This window comes from Dama dama, chromosome 30 (assembly GCF_033118175.1).
Source record: "Dama dama isolate Ldn47 chromosome 30, ASM3311817v1, whole genome shotgun sequence".
NCBI classification, from domain to species: domain Eukaryota; kingdom Metazoa; phylum Chordata; class Mammalia; order Artiodactyla; family Cervidae; genus Dama; species Dama dama.
Window position 1 is genome coordinate 22,200,250 of NC_083710.1, and position 19,428 is coordinate 22,219,677.

Consider the following 19,428-nt stretch of genomic DNA (forward strand, 5'->3'; position numbering starts at 1 on the left):
GTCTGCTGTCCAGTTGTGACTCGGCTTCTTTTCGTCAGCTCCCGGGGAGTTTCCTTTGTCCACACTCTGTGTTGAAGCCTCTGTTTCCTAGAATCTGTGTCTTCCTCTTTCATGGTTTAATTCCTTCCTTTGGTGGAGTACATCCTTCTGGAACTTTCTGAGAAGAAGTTACTCTTTACCACTGCGTGGACTGTAGGCCGGCAGCCTCCTCTCTCATGGGATTATCCAAGCAAAAATACTGAAGTGAGTTGCCATTTCCTTCTCCAGGGGATCTTCTCCAACAGGGGATCAAACCCGCATCTCCTGCATGCAGGCGGATTCTTTATGCTGAGCCACCAGGAAAGCTCCCGAGAAGGAGTTGGTGGAGGGAAATTTTGAAGCCCTTGCTGGTGTGAAAAAGACTTTATTTTATCTTCATATTCAATTAGTATTTTAACAAGGTGTCGGGAGCCGCTGGGAAGTGCCCAGACCGTGACAAGGTCACAGGATGAGAGAGGAACCTGCAAGGCAGCTCTTCCCCTCAGGGTCACCCCGGGGACCCAGTTTGTCCCCTTTCTCTTTCTGTCTTACTGTTATTGTGCTTTCTACTAAATCTTGGAAATGTAATATGTAGTAATCAGGCCTCCCCAGAATAGCCCAAGCCGAGGGTATGGCTATGGGTAGAAGTAAGGAAAAGGCCACAGGCATAGTTTGGCTGCTTGCTCAGAAGATTATAATGTTCTAGATTAGAAAAGAGTAGAGACATTTAGATTCAGAAGTAGATATACTGCTTCAGTTTACTTGCTGTTTGGTCAAGAGAGTTTTCATTGTCGCTATTTCAGTGCTGCTATTTGTCCACTGTTTCCATTCCCTTAATAAACATAGAATATTATGGGTATTTTTGTAGAATTAGAAAATGTGTAACATAGGATTTCAATAGTATGAAATATTTATATTAACCAGCCTCACTGCCATCACCTCACTATTAATAGAGGTGTTTTGCTGCTTTAGAGGTGTTTTGCTGCTTCTTAGTTAAAGATTGTAGACTGAGGTTGTTTGGTCTTAGACAAAGAAAAATATCGAGGTTTTCTCATGGTACTATTCTCAGAAATGTCAAACATGTTTTTCATAACCCTTCCCATGTATTGTTTTATTGTCCAAAGAATTCATACTATATCTGGAATCTATGGAACATTGTTTTTGTCAGAGTGAAAATGTTAGGCCATTGAGGCAAGAAGACTATGTACAGGACATTCAAGGAAAAAGCCCTGTAATCGAGATTGTTCCAGATGAAGTCATTGGAAAAGATATGAGGGAAAGTGTTGATGGAAGTATGAAACCAACATCTGATGTAACATGGGGTGATGGTAAGGGGGAGGCAAGAAAAACAATCCTATATAATCTGAGCTGTTAAAAAATAAACAGAGAGAGTTCTTGCATTGCAACCAGAGTCCATGCACTTCTTTTCGCTGACGCCACTCATCCCTTGAGTATTCCTGGACTGCCGGGGTTGGACTCTGGCAACAAGGTAGAGAATTCTAGGTTGGAGAAGATTTTCCTCAAAACTTGGAAGACATCGCTTCATTCTCGTCCAGATTTTGGTGTTGCCAAGAAACCCAATGCCAATCGTTCTCAGTCCGTTCTGTAAACTTTCAGGATCTTTTCCTTTTTGTGGATGTTCTGAAGTGGCAGGTAACATGCTTTTTTGGCCCTCTGGTCCCTCATTTTTCTGTTTCAGAGGATACTTCAGTTCTGAGAAATGTATTATTTCCTTAATAAATTTGTCCTCTCCATTTTCTCTGCTTTTTCTTTCTTGAGTACCTAGCATTGTTTACATATTTTAATATATATTGAATATATTTTAATAGCATTGTTTTATACCTAGCTCTGGTATACCAGAATCTGTTCTAGGCCCTTGGGACATAACAATGAACCAAAGAGATAAAATCTCTCCCCATGCTGAACTTGTGTCCTTACAATGGAGGGCCAGATGTTGAATTTTCTGAATTAATGCTTCAATTTTCTCATCATTTTTATTTCCCCTTTTTTATAATTAAGACTCTCCCCACTCCCCCCCTGTTTTTTTGGACCACACAACAAGGCATCCCTCACCAGGGATCAAACCTGTGTCCCCTGCAGTGGAAGCACAGAGCCCTAATCACCAGGGAATTCCCGAGACTTTACTTTTTAAAAAAACTTTCATTATTTTATTTATTTATTTATATTTTTGGCTGTGTTGGGTCTTTGTTGCTGCATGAGCTTTTCTCTAGTTGTGGTGAGTGGGGGCTACTCTCTAGATGTGGTGTACAAGTTTCTCGTTGTGGTCGGTGGATTTTCTCTGTTGTGGAGCACAGGCCCTAGGCACATGGGTTTCAGTAACTGTAGCACATGAGCTTAGTTGCTCAGTGGTGTGTGGATCTTCCTGGACCAGAGATTGAACCAGTGTCCCCTGCATGCCAAGGCTCACTCTTAACTACTGGACCATCAGGGAAGCCTGACTTTACTTTTTAAAGAAACTTTAGTTACCGAAAAATCAAACAGATTGTGTAAAGGGTTCCCATATGCTCCCCCCTTCCCTGTTCCTCTCTGTTTCACTTTCCTCTATAGTTCTCAGTAGTGTGAAACATTTATTATAATTGATGAACCAATATGCTAACTAGAATCCATAGCTTTCATTTGAATTCATTCTTTGTGCAGTACAGGCCCATGAGTTTTGAGAAATACATGTCATATACCCACCATTATCATATCATTCAGAATAGTTTGTCCTAAAAATCACCTGTGCTCCATTTATATCTCCCTCCAACAAGCACTGATTTTTTTTAATTAGATCTTTAGTTTTGCCTTTTTCTACAATGTCTTATAGTTGGAATCATATAGTATGTAGCCTTTTTAGACTGGCTTATTTCATTTAGCATATGCATTTGAAGTTCTGCCTTATAAAGCTGTTTATGGCTTGATAGCTCATTTCTTAACACTGAATAATATTCCATTATCTGGGTATATCATGGTTTGTTCATCTGTTTAAGGACATCTTGGTTGCTTCCAATTTTTGGCAATTATAAATAAACTTGCTATAAATATTCATGTACAGGTCTTTGTGTAGAACACAAGTTTCCGACTCATTTGGGTAAACATGAACGTGATTACTGAATCTTGTGGCAAGACTGTTTTCCCCCTAGCTTTATTGAGAGATAGCTGACGTATGAACTGTGCTTAGCTTTTTAAGATACTGCCCAACTGTCTTCGAAAGTGGCTGTACTACTTTGCCTTCCAACCAGCAACAAAAACAACAAATGAGGGGTGCTCTTGCTCTGCATCCTTTCCAGAATTTGGTGGTGTTGGGTTTTTGTTTTTGGTGGTTTTTTCTTTTTTTTGATGCTAGCCACTCCAAATCAATGTACAGTGGTATCTCATAGTTATTTTAATTTGCAATTCCCCAGTCACATAAGACATTGGGCATCTTTTCATGTGCTTGTCTGCCATCTGTATATCTTCTTTGGTGCGGTGTCTATTCAGACCTTTTGCTTTTTTAAAATTGGGTGGTTTGTTTCCTTATTATATTCTGAATACAAGTCCTTTTATCAGATACACGTTTTGCAAATATTTTCTCCCAATCTGTGACTTGTCTTCTCGTTCCCTTAACGATGTCTTTTGTGTAGTAGATTTTTATTTTAATGAAGTCTGACATCGTTTTGGATTGTGCTTTTGGTGTTCTATTTTTAAAGTTATGCCAAACCCAAGGTCACCTAGATTTTCTCCTATGTTATCTTCTAGAAGTTTTATAGTTCTGAATTTACATTTAGGTCTAGGACTCATTTGGGGTTAATTTTTGCCAAAAGTGTAAAATCTACATTTAGATTAATTTGGGGTTTTTTTGGCCTATGGATCTCCAGTTGTTCCAGCACCGTTTGTTAAAAAGACCTCCTGTCTCTTCTACTTCCTGAGAGATTTTCTCATCAGCAACAGATATCTCCATCTTGGTTTAGAATGCTTTTTTAAAAAAACAAAACAAAACAAACTCTGTCTTGACCATGGAAGGAATGGACCCATGCCCTCAGCACCCTCCTTTCACCTCCAGCAACAGTGCGTGTTTCTCTCTGTACCTTCGGGTCACTAGGTGGCATCCATTCTGCTGAGCTCTGCCTTTTCCCTGCTTTGTGGTTGACCATATTGGGTTGGCCAAAAGAATCAAACATTTTGGCCAACCCAGTATTTGCAGGTCTTCTGTAGGTATGAAAATTCCAACTTGTGGGAAAAAACTGATCATTTAAATTCAGTCCAGAAATAGGGACTGACCTCCTGATGCAGAGAAATGCTACACAACACAGAAAAGAACACTCATAGAGTCACTGTTGGAGAAGGAAATGGCAACCCACTCCAGTGTTCTTACCTAGAGATTCCTGTGGACAGAGGAGCCTGGTGGGCTGCGGTCTATGGGGTTGCCCAGAGTAGGACATGACTGAAGTGACTTAGCAGCAGCAGCAGAGTCACTGTAGTTTAGGGGTTCCAAGTATAGATAGCTTGGGTTCAAAGACTGGCTCTGCCTCTGCCTGGCCATGAAAGCTTGCATAAGACAGTTAAACCCTTTCTGCCTCTGTTTCCTTATCTCTAAAGTAGGAGTAATAGAAATTGCCTCCTAGGGTGGATTAAATGACTTATTTCATGCCAAGGGGGTAGAACAATGCCTAGCACACAGGAAGAGGCATAAACATATTTGCTATGATCATTACTGCCTGACTAAGCATATGAGTCACCAAGAACTCAGAATCAAAGTTTATTCCCCTTGTGCAACTTGTCACTGGAAACAAGGCAAGCTGGGGCTGGAATCACTGGGGTAGCTGACTCATTCCAGCTTTTTCAATCCCGACCAGCTTTCACATTTCAGGGCTCATTTAGAATGAGGAAGTACCAGCATCAATGATAAGTGAAAGGGTTTACACTGCTTTAGCAAACTATTTTATTGGCGTCCCAGGAATATCATGACCCCAATTAATCTAGTCCTGGGAACTGGGACTGTTTATAAGTCCCCATTGGGTTACGCCAACTCAGTACTGGCTCAGGAACACTAAATCTAGGTACCAAGGAGACTTCAGGTTCTTCTCTGATAACCTGACCCTGTTTTCTTGGTGCTACTTCTATCACCTCATCACCCACACTACCTCTGCTCCTAGCTCCCACTTCCAAAAGTAGGATGTTGTCCGAAGCCCTGTCAATCTCCCTGGAAGGACTCCAGTTTTCACATCAGAGTTTGACCTTTTACTGAGTTCAGAGACAGACAAGCTCCCTAGAACTTGGGAACCAGCCCATGGTACTAAGTTCAAAGGAAATAATTGTGCTTCTGCATGCGTGCCCAGTCGTGTCTGGCTCTTTGCAACCCTGTGGATTGTAGCTTATCAGACTTCTCTGTCATGGGTTTATCCAAGCAAAAATACTGGAGAGGGTTGCCATGCCCTCCTCCAGGGGATCTTCCCCACCCAGGGATCAAACCCACCCCTCCTGCATTGGCAGGCAGATTCTTTACTACTGAGCTACCTGGAAGAAATGAAATAATACTCTTCCTTATAATGTAATCAAGTAAATAGAAAAGGTCAATATATATAGTTAGATGTCCTGGGAGGAAAAAAAATGAAATAATTTTTCGAAGAGTTCTGAGATGTTTTAAAGTTTCTTTTAAGTGTTTTCCCTTCCCTTGTCTTCTGATCTATCTCTTACATCTGGATTTGGGGAGTGGTTGAAATGGTATAGTCTCGATTGCTGGGAGAAAGTCATCATCAAGTTGGGGTGTGTGAAACACAGGTCTTTAAGAAATGACGACTAGCTCTCATTTTCTCTGTCCTTGACAGCAAGGTCAGAAAGAGGGGGAAAGTGGGTTAGTTCTTTTTAAAAGTGTAGAGGAGGAGGTTGAAAGGTTAGAAAGCTCAAGTCTCTTGGAAACTTTGTGTGGGAATTCCATCACTTTATCTTCAGGACCCAAGGTAATAATGGTCATGATGATGATGGTAATGATGTTCACATGAAAGCCTTTCATCTATAGACAAAAAGCACAACACAACCACTAATTAATTCTGAGGGCAAGGTAGGCAAACATCATTATCTCCAATTTACAGGTTAGGAATCCAGGCAAGAGGAAATTAAACCCTTTACCAAGGCCAGAAATGAAGAGTACCCACCTCCTTACTTCTCAATGGCTGCCCTAAAGATGGCTTCAGAAGGTCTTTGGTTTATGCCGCAGAACAAGCTAGCTCCTTGTCGTGTCTGACTCTTCTCTTTACAGAGTTTGATGAGGACAGGAAAGATATCTGGTAGAATGATGTCTCTACCAGAGAATGATTTTGAGGGTGGCTACATCTCTACCTAACCATGGAAGTGCAGAAGGTGTACATGAAACACTGTAATCCGCTTGAAGGCGAGAACTGTATAACTCACCTTTTCGTGTCAACTACAATACTCAGCATAGAGTCCAGCCATAGATCTTTACCAATTCTGGTTATTTTTGGAGTGATTGGTTCTTTGGCAAGGAGAAATTTTCTTTTTATCTAGTGTCTATTGATTTACTTTAATTTTCTTATTCCAAGAACAATTTAGGGAGTGTGGCAGAGAAAGGAGAGCTGACCATCAAGGATTCATGTTCCTTCCCATATAGAGTTGCTTGGAGGAAGAGCGTGCCCAATTGGGAAATATATTTCCAAGAAATTTTGCATCTGTGTGACTAGTACTGGCCAATGGAAAGTGCAAAGAAATGGTGTGTGCTTTCCAGGTTGAAGCAGTCAATTTTCTGATATGCTTCCTATCTTTCTACCTCATGGTGAAAAGGACTTGGGCTCCTGAGGAGGGGAATCACCACATAATAGCTGCATTAGACTTAAGTCAAGTGAGAGGCTGAGTGTGTGTGCCCAGTTGCTTGGTCGGGTCTCACTCTGTAACCCCGTGGACTGTAGCCTACCAGGCTCCTCTGTCTATGGGATTTCCAAGGCAAGAATACTGGGGTGTGTTACTATTTCCTTCTCTGGGGGACCTTCCCCACCCAGGGTTTAAACCCATGCCTTCTGCGTCTCCTTGCATTATCAGGTGGATTCTTTACCACTAAGTCACCTGTGAAGCCCAACTCAGAGGTCATCGTCACTTACTGCTTTGAGATTTTGGAGCCATTTGTGATTTTAGTAGGCCTACTCTGACTAATACAGGGAACCCTTAGAATATATCCAATGTGATCAACAACAACTAAGAGATGAAGCAATTAGGGCAAAAAGAAAGCAAGGGTAGGAAAACAGGATGAACACAAGTGCAAAGGGCATACAGACAATACATGCCCTGTAGTACTGTGCAAGTTGTTGGAAGTAGGCAATGTGTTTAGCTTTGAATTTCCCAACATCCAACATAAAGAGAAAAATTCTGTAAGTTACCAGATTCATTATGCCCGGAAAAGAACACAGGCTCACATTCAGGAGAAACACACGTTTTTCTGGTTATTCAAACCTAGAGGCATTTCTCTTAAGAGGCCTGAAAAAGGGGATCAATGCTGTCAGCTGGATTGGGCCACATCCTTAGTAGCACCAGCTTCCCAGCTGGAGTTAGTACTAAAGCGCCTGCCTGCCGTTGTAGGAGACATAAAAGACGCAGGTTTGATCCCTGAGTTGGGAGGATTACCTCAAGGAGGAAATGGCAACCCACTCCAGTACTTGTGTCTGGAGAATCTCATGGACAGAGAAGCCTGGTGGGCTACAGTCCATAAAACTGCAAAGAGTAGGACATGACTAAACTAATTTAGCACTTAGTAATATCACCGAAATGGCCCTACAGCTGGCATAGAGATGCAAAAGAGAGCAGTCTATGAAAGGCCAGTTCAGAAACGGACCTTTTAGGAGAGGCTAAGAAAATACAGTGCACAAAGGCAGCTGTCTGATTGTCTGGCTAAATCCAACGTGGTGGCTTCCTTGCTTTAGCACAGGCTCCAGGAGTATCACTAGAGAATCAAAACCATTTGGGACTTCCCTGGTAGTCCAGTGGTTAAGAATCTGACTTCCAATGCAGGGGACATGCGTTCGATTCCTGGTCCGGAAAGATCCCACATGTCTCAGGGCAACTGAGCCGCAACTAGAGAAGCCCGCAGGCTGAAACAAAGATCTGGAACAGCCTAAATAAATACATAAATACCGTCTGCTTCTAGATGAGCCACAAAATAGAAGCCCAACCACATCATCCTGCAAGAAAACAGCCTGACCCACTGCCTGGATGGTCTTGTCCTTTGATCAGATGTGCCAGAAGGTGGCCCAACACCTGACTTGCTGACCATTAATCGAGGAAGTTCTCCACCCTGACCCATTTGCTTGAGCGGATGGTCCCGGTGAGGATTTTCATTCAGTTTCCACATCTGAAGGGTGGTGGTGGGAAGGAAGTCAAGGCTACACCTACTGAGGTCACCCTAGGTTTCCTAAGGTCCGCAGGTGTGGATGACAAACATCTGGCCAGGAAGCCGGTCCTTGGAGTGAGGTTTCTCGGCCACGCCATCAGGAAAGAGGAAGGCTCCTTGGCGTCATTCTGGCTGGCATTCAAATCCTCGGGGCTTGTGGAGCAAGGAATGGCCTTCTAAAGGCTGCCCTGCCCAGGTCTTTAGGATGAACTGGATTACATCTCCTAATGTCTCATCCTTCCTGAAGCCAGGTGCTTCACCCTGCCAGCAGGAATCACACACCTCCCTCTGAAGGAGGTAACCAGTTGTTCTCGGGGAGTGATGAGCCATGGGGAATGATTTGACTTTTCTCCCAGAAAGTGTGCTCTCCATTTGCCTAGAGGGACAAAGAGTAGACTCGTCAAAGATTTCAAAGCTGCTTTAACTCTTGTCCTCCCCTCTCCATTTTCCTTCTCCCATTCCCTTCCTCCCTTTAAGACACAGCTGGAGGGACTTCCCTAGTGGTCCAGTAGCTAAGACTCTGTGCTCTCAATGCAGGGGGCCTGGGTTTGATACCTGGTCAGGGAACTAGATCCCCACGTGTCCCAATCAACACCCAGTGCAGCCAAATTAATTAATTAAAAAAAATTTTTTTAAGACACAGATGGAAACAATGTTAACCCTAAACCATGGATATTATATTTACCAGTGATAGTAAGTAAGCAAGTGTTAGTCACTCAGTGGTGTCCGACTCTTTGCAACCCCATGAACTGTAGCCCACCAGGCTCCTCTGTCCATGGAATTCTCCAGGCAAGAATATTGAAGTGGATTGCCATTTCCTTCCCCAGGGGATCTCCCCAACCCAGAGATTGAACCTGGGTTGCCTGGATTGCAGGCAGATTCTTTACCGTCTGAGCCACAAGGGAAGCCCTGGTAAGTACCAGTGATACTTACTTACAAAGGCTGATACCAATCAGATGCAATAGCCTTCTCTTCTTTTTGAAGATCTTCATGAAACCTTTCTTTTTCCCACTTTGAGTATGACCAGGAAGTTGGTGGAACAGAGTCAGCTAAGAACACTGGCTTCTGGCTCATCAGATCTAGATTTGATCCCACCTGATTTCCTCAGCTGCCGGATCTTGGCAAACACCTCCCCCCCCCCGCCCCCGCCCCGCCCCGTTTCCTCATGTGATTGTCTAGGAGGTTTAAGGGAGGTGATGCTACAAAATGCCTAGTAGGAATAACTGAGGTCCTGCTCATTAGTATCCTTTCTCTTCAGGCTAGACAATTACAGATACATTTTGTTGCTGTTTAGACACTCAGTCCTAGACTCTTTGCAACCCATGGGTTATAGCCTGCCAGACTTCTCTGTCCATGGGATTTCCCAGGCAAGAATACTGGAGTGAATCGCCATTTCCTTCTCCAGGGGATCATTCCAACACAGGGATCAAACCTGGGTCTCCTGCATTGCAGGTGGACTCTTTAACATCTGAGCCACAAGTGAAGCCCAGATATAGCTATAGCTATACACTATATATAATACACATAAATAACTGGTACATGGTTTTTAATGAATTCAATCATTTTATTATTGTTATTTTGTGTAGGAAGATCCTCCCCTATCTTCTTCTGAAAATGTTGTCAGACATATAGTAATTTTTCTAAGTTAAATTGGATTTATTTTAAGAATTTGGGTGAATTTCAGACTCCCTCTGAGACTGTAAAGGAAGGCATGACTATTTGAAAAATAAGAATCAAACCACTAAGCTAAAGCTCTGTGTCTGGTCATTGTATTCTTTAGAGACCTTTCCAAGACCTTTCATTCTTTGGGGTGGCGTGGGGAGCAGTGGTGTGTGGGGCTGACGTCTTTCCTCTTCAACTAATTTTTCACAAACTTCAAAGCCATTATCACACCCAAGGGTCACCAAACATCCTAGGATCTGAGTCACCGAGGAAGTGCCTGGAAGGGTGGACTTCTGGGTTCCTGGGGCAAGTGATGCTTCTTCCAAAAGTTAAAAAGTGTTAGTTGTTCAGTTGTGTCTCTTTGTGACCCCATTGCCTGTAGCCCTCTAGGTTCCTCTATCCATATAATTCTCCAGGCAAGAATACTGGAGTGGGCTTCCATGCCCTTCTCCAGGGGATCTTCCTGGCCCAGGGATCAAACCCAGGTATCCCTCATTGCAGCAGATTCTTTACCATCTGAGCCACCAGGGAAGCCCCTACTTCTTCCTAGGGGTATGTGTTATCCTGGGCAGAGCCTGGCCTGATGTTGCTGAGGTTTAGAATGTGGTTTTTAACCTTGAAAGTTCCCTCTTAAAAGTCAAAGATGCTGTCTCCCTGGCATCTCTGCAGTTAATCCCCTGGAATAGTCTTATTGAGGGTGAAGAAATGCAAGTAAGACTCTCAGGGAACATGGACTATAATGTCTTCTGTTCCCTCCTTCCCCTTGCCCTATTGACTTAGGGACCACCCTGGCAACAGCTCTATTTAAGGTGGGCTAGGACTGAGTTTTCCAGTTAATGGTAAACTAGAAGAAATTTTCCAGTAGACTTCCAGTTCACCAGTTTCCTGGGTCCCCTTCTTCGGTACCCAGAAGACAATACTAGTTTCTGGGACTCTGAAGCCTATGCATAGTAAACATGGCCTTTACCTTGGGTCTTAGTCTGTTCAAGCTGCTATAACAAATTACCTTAGACTGCATGACTTAAACAACAGAAATGTGTTTTTTACAGTTCTGGAGTCTGGGAAGTCCAAGATCAAAGTCCTGGCAGATTTGATGTCCAACAATGGCTCACTTCCTATTCACAGATGGCAAACTTCTTGCTGTGTCTTCACATGGTAGAAGGAGTGAGGCAGCTCCCAGGGGTCTCTTTCATAAGCCTCCTAATCTCCTTCCCGAGGACTCCACTCTCATAACCTTTCATGAAAAATGCCATCTCTCAAAGGTCCCACTTCCTAATACCAACACCCTGAGGGTTGGATTTCAACACAAAATTTTTGGAGAGTGTAAATATTCATTCCGCTGTATTTGATGTTGTCATCTAGAAATAGGAAGCCAGTGGTTTAGTCTGCAATAAGCCAGAACCTGAATAAGTCAGGTTAACAGTAAACCAAGATCATAAGTAGTATGTATTAAATGAAGAAATAGGGCCCAGCCAAGGCCAGGATGTTATGCAGTCCGGATGCCTGTCTCCACCAACCACAGAGTGTGTTTATATTAATTTGATCAACTCCTGGTCCTTGTTGTTCATTTCTGTCTGCCTCTCCCTCTATGGAAGGGCCCACACTGGTATTTAACAGAAAGGTAAACTCAGGTAGAGCTGCAGGAGGTTTTTTATGCTCAGGAAAATGCCATGTGAACATGGATGTTTAATTAATAACTGTTTGCCTTTGGTGGTGGTGATGACAGGTTCCTTCCTAATAGGATATACAGTTCCTGATATAGCAAGCATTATAGTTTTGCAGTTAATCATGTGCTTAAATTGGAGAAGACAATGGCACCCCACTCCAGTACTCTTGCCTGGAAAGTCCCATGGACGGAGGAGCCTGGTGGGCTGCAGTCCATGTGGTCACTAAGAGTCGGACACAACTGAGCGACTTCACTTTCACTTTTCACTTTCATGCATTAGAGAAGGAAATGGCAACCCACTCCAGTGTTCTTGCCTGGAGAATCCCAGGGATGGGGGAGCGTGGTGGGCTGCCGTCTATAGGGTTACATAGAGTCGGACACGACTGAAGTAACTTAGCAGCAGCAGCATGTGCTTAAATATATGTATACCCAATATATCATATATAGTACTGATATGATATTTATGCGTGTGTGTATATATACACGCAGCAGTTTCTAGGTGGCTCACTGGTAAAGAATCTGCCTGCCAATGTACAAGCCACAGGAACCGCAGGTTCAATCCCTGGTCTGGGAAGATCCCCTGGAGGAGGAAATGGCAACCCACTCCAATATTCTTGCCTGGAGAATTTCATGGACAGAGGAGCCTGGCGGCCTACTGTCCATGGCATTGCAAAACAGATCTGACATGACTTCAGTGGCTGAGCATGCATGCACATACACACACATACATATATATACACACACAGACACAGGCACGCATATCTTGTGCCTTTGGTTTTGTGGTTTGATTGTTGTAGATTATATTTGAAACTTTCAGTGCCTTGAAAGCAGCAGATCCCTTGACCTGACATTCTGAGAGAGTCATTTCCTAGGCAGGTTGATAAGAAGTCTAGGGGTCCCCAATGAGAAAGAGGTCTGGGATATTCAAGGAGGAAGAAAGGACAAACTTTTTTACTTTTTTTCCTCTACATTCCTTAGGATTATATAACAATAATGTATCCTGCCTGAGGACAGTCTTTGGATTAAACCCTCTAGCCAACTCTGTTATCTTAAAATGTAAATTATGGGAGTAGGTCTGGTCTTTACAAGGATGTATCCTGCCTGAGGACAATCTTTGGATTAAACCTTCTAGCCAACTCTGTTATCTTAAAATGTAAATTATGGGAGTGGGTCTGGTGAGGTCTTTGCAACCTCCAGACATTCTTTGGATTCATTGGAGAGTATGTAACTCCATTGCTAACACTAGCAAAGGGGTACTCTTTTGCGCCCTTCTGATGCCTATGTCAGAAGCTTTCTCTATCTCCTTTATACTTTAATAAAACTATTACACATAAGCTCTGAGCGATCCAGCCTCGTCTCTGGCCCCGGATTGAATTCATCTCCTCCGGAGGCCAAGAATCCCACGTCTCGTCTCATCGTTCAGCAACAACCTTTCAATTCTGTTTTGGTGGTGCCAAGGTGCTGATGAGATATCTGAAGGGCTGCGTGGAGTCTGTGGGCTCCTTTCACACCTGCCCAGCCATCTCAGCAACAGAACTCACCCTCTGGAAAAGCCGCCTCCCACAACTGTCTCCAAGGCTGGAATTCCTTCTACTTGGAGCAAAATCTTCTATTTCAGTTCTATTTAAACAAACATTCAAATACCCTAGTGGAGGCAACCAACACTCACAAGTTGAAACTTGCCGGAAGGCAGTTTTTATGTCTAGAACGAGAAGTGTGTAGCCTCTTAGCTGGGAGTGGACACATCACTGGAAAAAGGAATTGAGAAGAAACCAACACAATACTGCAAAGCAATTATCCTCCAATTAAAAAAAAAAAAGAGGAATTGAGAGTCTGAGAGTCAGAACTCATTACTTCACGCTTTTCCTTTCAACTTCATCTTGCTTCCCTGTCTCATCTTTGAAGAAGCTTCCAGTTCCTGGCAGGGTAGTGTTCGATGTGAGCCATGGATTATCTGTCTACATGCTTTATCTGTGCTTTCAATGTAAATTTTTGACCATCATTTATTCAAGACCTGGCAATAATTAACTCCCCATAAGGAAACCACATGATTTTCTTAGTGAAATGACATCATAACATAATTTCCTGGAGTCATCGAGAACTGTAAACAGCTATAGTCACGTTTAGGCCATTGCGTGTCAGACAGTGCCAAAGTCCTCTTTATTTATACAATGTGTCTGACCTCTCTGGGCACTGCTAGGCTCAAGCAATGAGTGAGGTGGGCCTTCAGGGGACGTGGGTGAGCCTTGCCTGGGATTCATGTAGACACAAAATTATCCTGCGTGTTTAACCAAAAACTTCCCTGGAGTTGGAGGTAGCATGACTGTCCAAGTATCAAACACTTTTCTGAGCTGTGCTGTGCTTATTCACTCAGTTGTATCCAACTCTGCAACCCCGTAGACTGTAGCCCGCCAGGCTCCAATGTCCATGGGGATTCTCCAGGCAAGAATACTGGAGTGGGTTGCCATGCCCTCCTCCAGGGGATCTTCCCAACCTAGGAATTGAACTGGGGTCTCTTGCATTGCAGGCAAATTCTTTAGCAGCTGAACTACCAGGGAAGCAATTTTATGAGTACCTATTTGCTATTGGAACTCAAGAAATTGTTTGTTTTTTTTTAAGCAAAAAAATAATAATACTGTTTCAGTCTTGAAAAAATGTGCCTGACACAGATGGCTTTCTGTTCTGAAAAGACAGCTACTCTCTCCTCAAGCCTTCAAATGCTAAAGTTCATTCTTATTTGAAGTAAAATTATCTGAAGGCAAATAAGGAGAGTAAGCTTCAGTTCAGTTCAACTCAGCCACTCAGTCGTGTCCGACTCTTTGTGACCCCATGGACTGCAGAACGCCAGGCTTCCCTGTCCATCACCATCTCCCGGAGTTTACTCAAACTCATGTCCATGGAGTCGGTGATGCCATCCAACCATCTCATCCTCTGTCTTCCCCTTCTCCTCCCACCTTCAATCTTTCCCAACATCAGGGTCTTTCCAAATGAGCTCTTCAACTCAGGTGGCCAAAGTATTTCAGCTTCAACATCAGTCCTTCCAATGAACACTCAGGACTGATCTCCTTTAGGATGAGATAGCTTAGAGAGAACCATTAGGAAAAATATTTTTTCAGCTCTGTAAAGAATCTGACAGGACTGAGACTGAACTGAACTGAACATTTAAGCAATGCTGCCCTCTTCAGGATTAAACTAGAATTTCAGCTCAGCAGTTTATGTTAATATATTCCCCAACATCGGTTAGTTTGAAGAGAACGTGAAGGTTTAGGGATCTTTATCTATAGAAATCCCTAAAACTGGGATTTTTATCCATTTTATTTTACTTTACTATTTTATTTCATTTCATTCATTTTTATTATTTCAATTTTTTTTTTTTTTGCCACACTGCACAGCATGTGGGATTTTAGTTCTTTGACCAGGGTTGGACCCACGCCACCTGCAGTGGAAGTGTAGAGACTAAACAGCTAGACCAACAGGGAAGTCCCTAGATGTCAACTATAAAATGTGCAGGGGGCACATAATAGCTCACAACTATTTTAGGGGACTTAGGAAGGAAGCTTGAGGATCCCTGTGTTAGTCGTTCAGTCGTGTCCAACTCTTTTTGCCCCCACAGAGTGTAGCCCACCAGGTTCCTCTGCCCATGGAATTCTCCAGGCCAGAATACTGGAGTGGGTAGCCATTCCCTTCTCCAGGGGATCTTCCCCACCCAGGGATCGAACCCTGGTCTCCTGCGTTGTATGCAGATTCTTTATCATCCGAGCCACCAGGGAAGATCCTGAAGATCCCTCCGTTCAGCTCAGTCGCTCGGTCATGTCCGACTCTTTGCTACCCCGTGTACTGCATCACTCCAGGCTTCGCTCCATCTTAGAGCAGCTCTAGGAGTTGGCGATGGACGGGGAGGCCTGGCGTACTGCAGTCCACGGGGTCACAAAGAGTCAGAAATGACCAAAGGACTAACACAGAGATCCTCAATCTTCATTTCTATGTCCCCTAAGATAGTGAGCAAGTGTGTGCCCCCTGCACATTTTGAAGTTGACATCTAGGGACTTCCCTGTTGGTCCAGCCGTTTAGCTTCTACGCTTCCACTGCAGGTGGCATGGGTTCCAACCCTGGCCAGGAAACTAAGATCCCACATGCCATGCAGGGTGGCAAAAATTTTTTTTAATATATTTTGAAATAATAAAAATGAATGAAATGAAATAGTAAAGTAAAATAAAATAGATTTTAAAAATGCCCCCTGAATCTCCTTGTGGGCAAAGTCAGCCTCCACTGTCAAGCCAGTGGACAAATTAAAATTGTGTTCTGACGGGAAAAAAAAAACTTTACTCGATCATTTTCCATTCAAGAAACTGTTTTGTGGTGGTGACCATGGCACGCTTGTCTTGAATACCAAGGCAGGTGAGCGGCTGGGGCAGGGCAGGCTGATGGCTGCTCTGCCCTGCTAGGATTTCCTTCCAGAAAGCTCCCTCTGCTTTGCTCTCATGGGACTTTCCTCTCTCGGATCTGAAGTTTCCTTTTGCTGGGTTGTTTGGTGCATGTTTTCACACACTGGGACCGTGTATGTGGTAAGACGTGTGGGACGGCTGGAGGTGTCTGTTTCTCTTTTGTTAAGTGGGAGAAGGGTGATGGGGAGGCGTAAACAAGAGTGAGGGCACAGGCTGAGTTCCCACAGCTACTTCTGGGGCAGTTTTCAGAACACAGAGATGTTGAGGATGTGGGAAGTAAATAGTTGCCGTGGCCTGGCCTAAGGGGTAACGTCCTCCAGTGAGCAGACAGTTGACCTAATTCCCCCGAGGAGCATGGTCACTGGAGAGCCACACTCTCACCACAGCCAGGCTCTAAGAAGTCACTTGAATTCAAGTGGTTCCTCTTCTCCCTCCACTCTTGCTCTGGGCTTTACAGGCAATGGCTTTCCTTCAGGGTCACCTGGAGAGCAGGCTTGTGGTGTGCCTCCGTCACTGCCTGGTGTGCTGCAATCCACAGGGTCACAAAGATTTGGACACGACTGAGTGACTGAACAGCAAGGAGATACTCTGCTCAAAATTCAGACTCATTTATTGATGTAGTTTTTGAAACATGCTAAGTACCCAAAAGTGGATGTTTTCTGGGAATGCTTCTAAATTTTATCAAAGACACAGAAACATAATAAATCAAATCAAATAAATAAGTTAATTAAATGAAATAAATAAAATCAAACTTCAGGGTAATTCCCCAAGCATATTCTAACTCCCAACTAAATGTGTGAATTAGATTTAAATGATGGTCATGTGCCATCACTTAGTGGAGTTTGGATACATGGAAAATAGAAGATGAGATAAAAATTTCTACCTAAATCATATCTAAATTGGCAGGGACCAAGCTCATTTAAATAGTCATAAATCTGCAGATAAAAAGAGTAGCTGCAATGGTTCTACTGTGTGATGGTTTTTCAAAATTAATCAATCCAAACAAACCAAAAATTGAGAAAATGGAGGCTGTGTAAATTGTCTTACACATGATGCGTGAAGAACAATGCCTATGGAAAAGTGTGGTTTTATTTGACCTTGTGAGGATGAAAAATCTTAGTTATCAAGTAAGAAAGCAAACTGTTGAATGGAAACATGTGCCAAGGCATATGGTACAGCACGGTAGTTTCTTCTTCTCGTCCTAGCTCTGCCACTAAGCTGCTGAGTGACCTTGTCTGAAGATCTGCCCGTTTTTATACTTAAAAAACTGAACATGGGCCAATGAGTGCAGATAGAAACATTTTGGATGCTAATTAGTCTTACTAAACAATCACCAAGGAGGAAACGGTGGGCTTCCCAGATGGCGCTAATGGTAGAGAATCCTACTGATGCAGGAGACACAAGAGCCCAGGGGTGGATCCCTGGGTCGGGAAGATCCTCTGGAGGAGGAAATGGTAACCCACTCCAGCATTCTTGCCAGGAAAACTCCAAGGACAGAGGAACCTGGTAGGCTGCATTCCATGGAGCTGCAAAGAATTGGACATGACTGAGCATGCTCACGCAAGGAGGAAAGGGGTGGAGTGGGAGGAACTGGGAGACTGGAACTGGTACATATACACTATCAATACAAAATACACAGCTGTTGGGATTATAGTGTGTAGCACAGAGAATTCTACTTAAGGCACTGTGGCGTCCCTAATGCACTGTTGTTAGTGGCTAAATCATATCTGACTCTATTGAGACCTCATGGACGGTAGCCTGTCAGGCTCCTCTGTCCATGGGATTTCCCAGCGAAAATACTAGAGTGGGTTGCCATTTCCTTTTCCAGAGGATCTTTCTGATTCAGGCAGGAATCAAACCTGCGTCTCCTGCATTGGCAGGCAGATTCTTTACTGCTGAGCCACCTGGGAAGCCCATCCTAAGAAGAAGGGAAATCCAAAATGGAGGGGATATATGTATATGTATGACTGATTCATTTCGCTGTGGAGTAGGTGCTAACACAGCATTGTAAAGCAATTATACTACTAATAAAGCATAATTCCAAAAAAGAGTCAGCCACCTTTTTGATGCTAAAGTTAAGAGAATTCATCTACCAGCTCTCTCACCCAACCTCTCCTTCTTCCTGAGCACCTACTACAAGAAATGCACACCAGGCACTTAAGTATTGGGCAGCCAGGGTGTTCCCATGGAAACCAGTTCTAATCCGAGAGAGTTTTCCAATCAGGCTATAAATTGGGGTTACTGAGGGCAGCCTTCATCCTGCCAAGAAACAGAACCAGCCTTTCATAGGAGCAAGAAGCTCGCGGTCTACCGGGTGTTTATTCAACATCCTGAATAAAAGCCCTTTGTGGTGTTCCCCGGATGACCTCTTGCTGACCTTTCTCTTATATTCTAAACACCATTCTCATGCCAAGCTTATTGAGAGTTTTCATTCTTAATGCAAGACTAAGGTTGTCAGATTTAACAAATGAAAATACAGGCTATCTGGTTACATTTTAATTTCTGATAAACAACAAAATTTTTTAATATACAATGTTTGGGATATATGTACAAAAAAACTATTGCTTATTTTTCTGAAGGTGAATATAATGAGGTATCTTGTTGGCAACCCTTTATGGGGATTCAACCGTCCTAATTTTCATAACCACTGGAATTTTTTTTCTTCTGTTTCTCTCTCCTAGCAGAAAACAAGTCTACACAACCCGCACTACTTTACTTATCTAAAAAGAACATGCACTCTCTCTCCATCAGAAGTTATCAAAAACACATGATAGATACACTTTTCATTAGTGACGATCCTGAAGTGTGTGTATTCTCTTCTCTCATATTTCCTCTAATGATTGCCTTTCTCTCTCTACTCCACTTCCATCTTTGTCAACACTTGTCTCACTTTCTTAAATAAAAAAAATAAAAATCCTTTATTTCAGCCGTGGGATGTGAAGGACACTGGTTCTCAAACCCTTTATCTGTGTGAGCTTTGGAATCCCATGGCGGCTGAATCCAATAATAGAACAGCCCCCTGGTACTGACTCTGTAGCTAAGTAGCACTTGTGTGAAGTAAAGGTGGTCCTCACATTTATTTTCTATGTTTTTTAATATGACACAATAATGCTATCAGTTTGCTTTGTTTTAATATGAGATGTTCATGTAATTTTTTTCTTCCAAACATTTTGTAATTACATATCTGATTTCTCATTGATTCAAGATTTAGAAGAGAGAGTTTCAGTTTCCAAGTGGCTACATTTTTTTTATTGTTTTGTGTT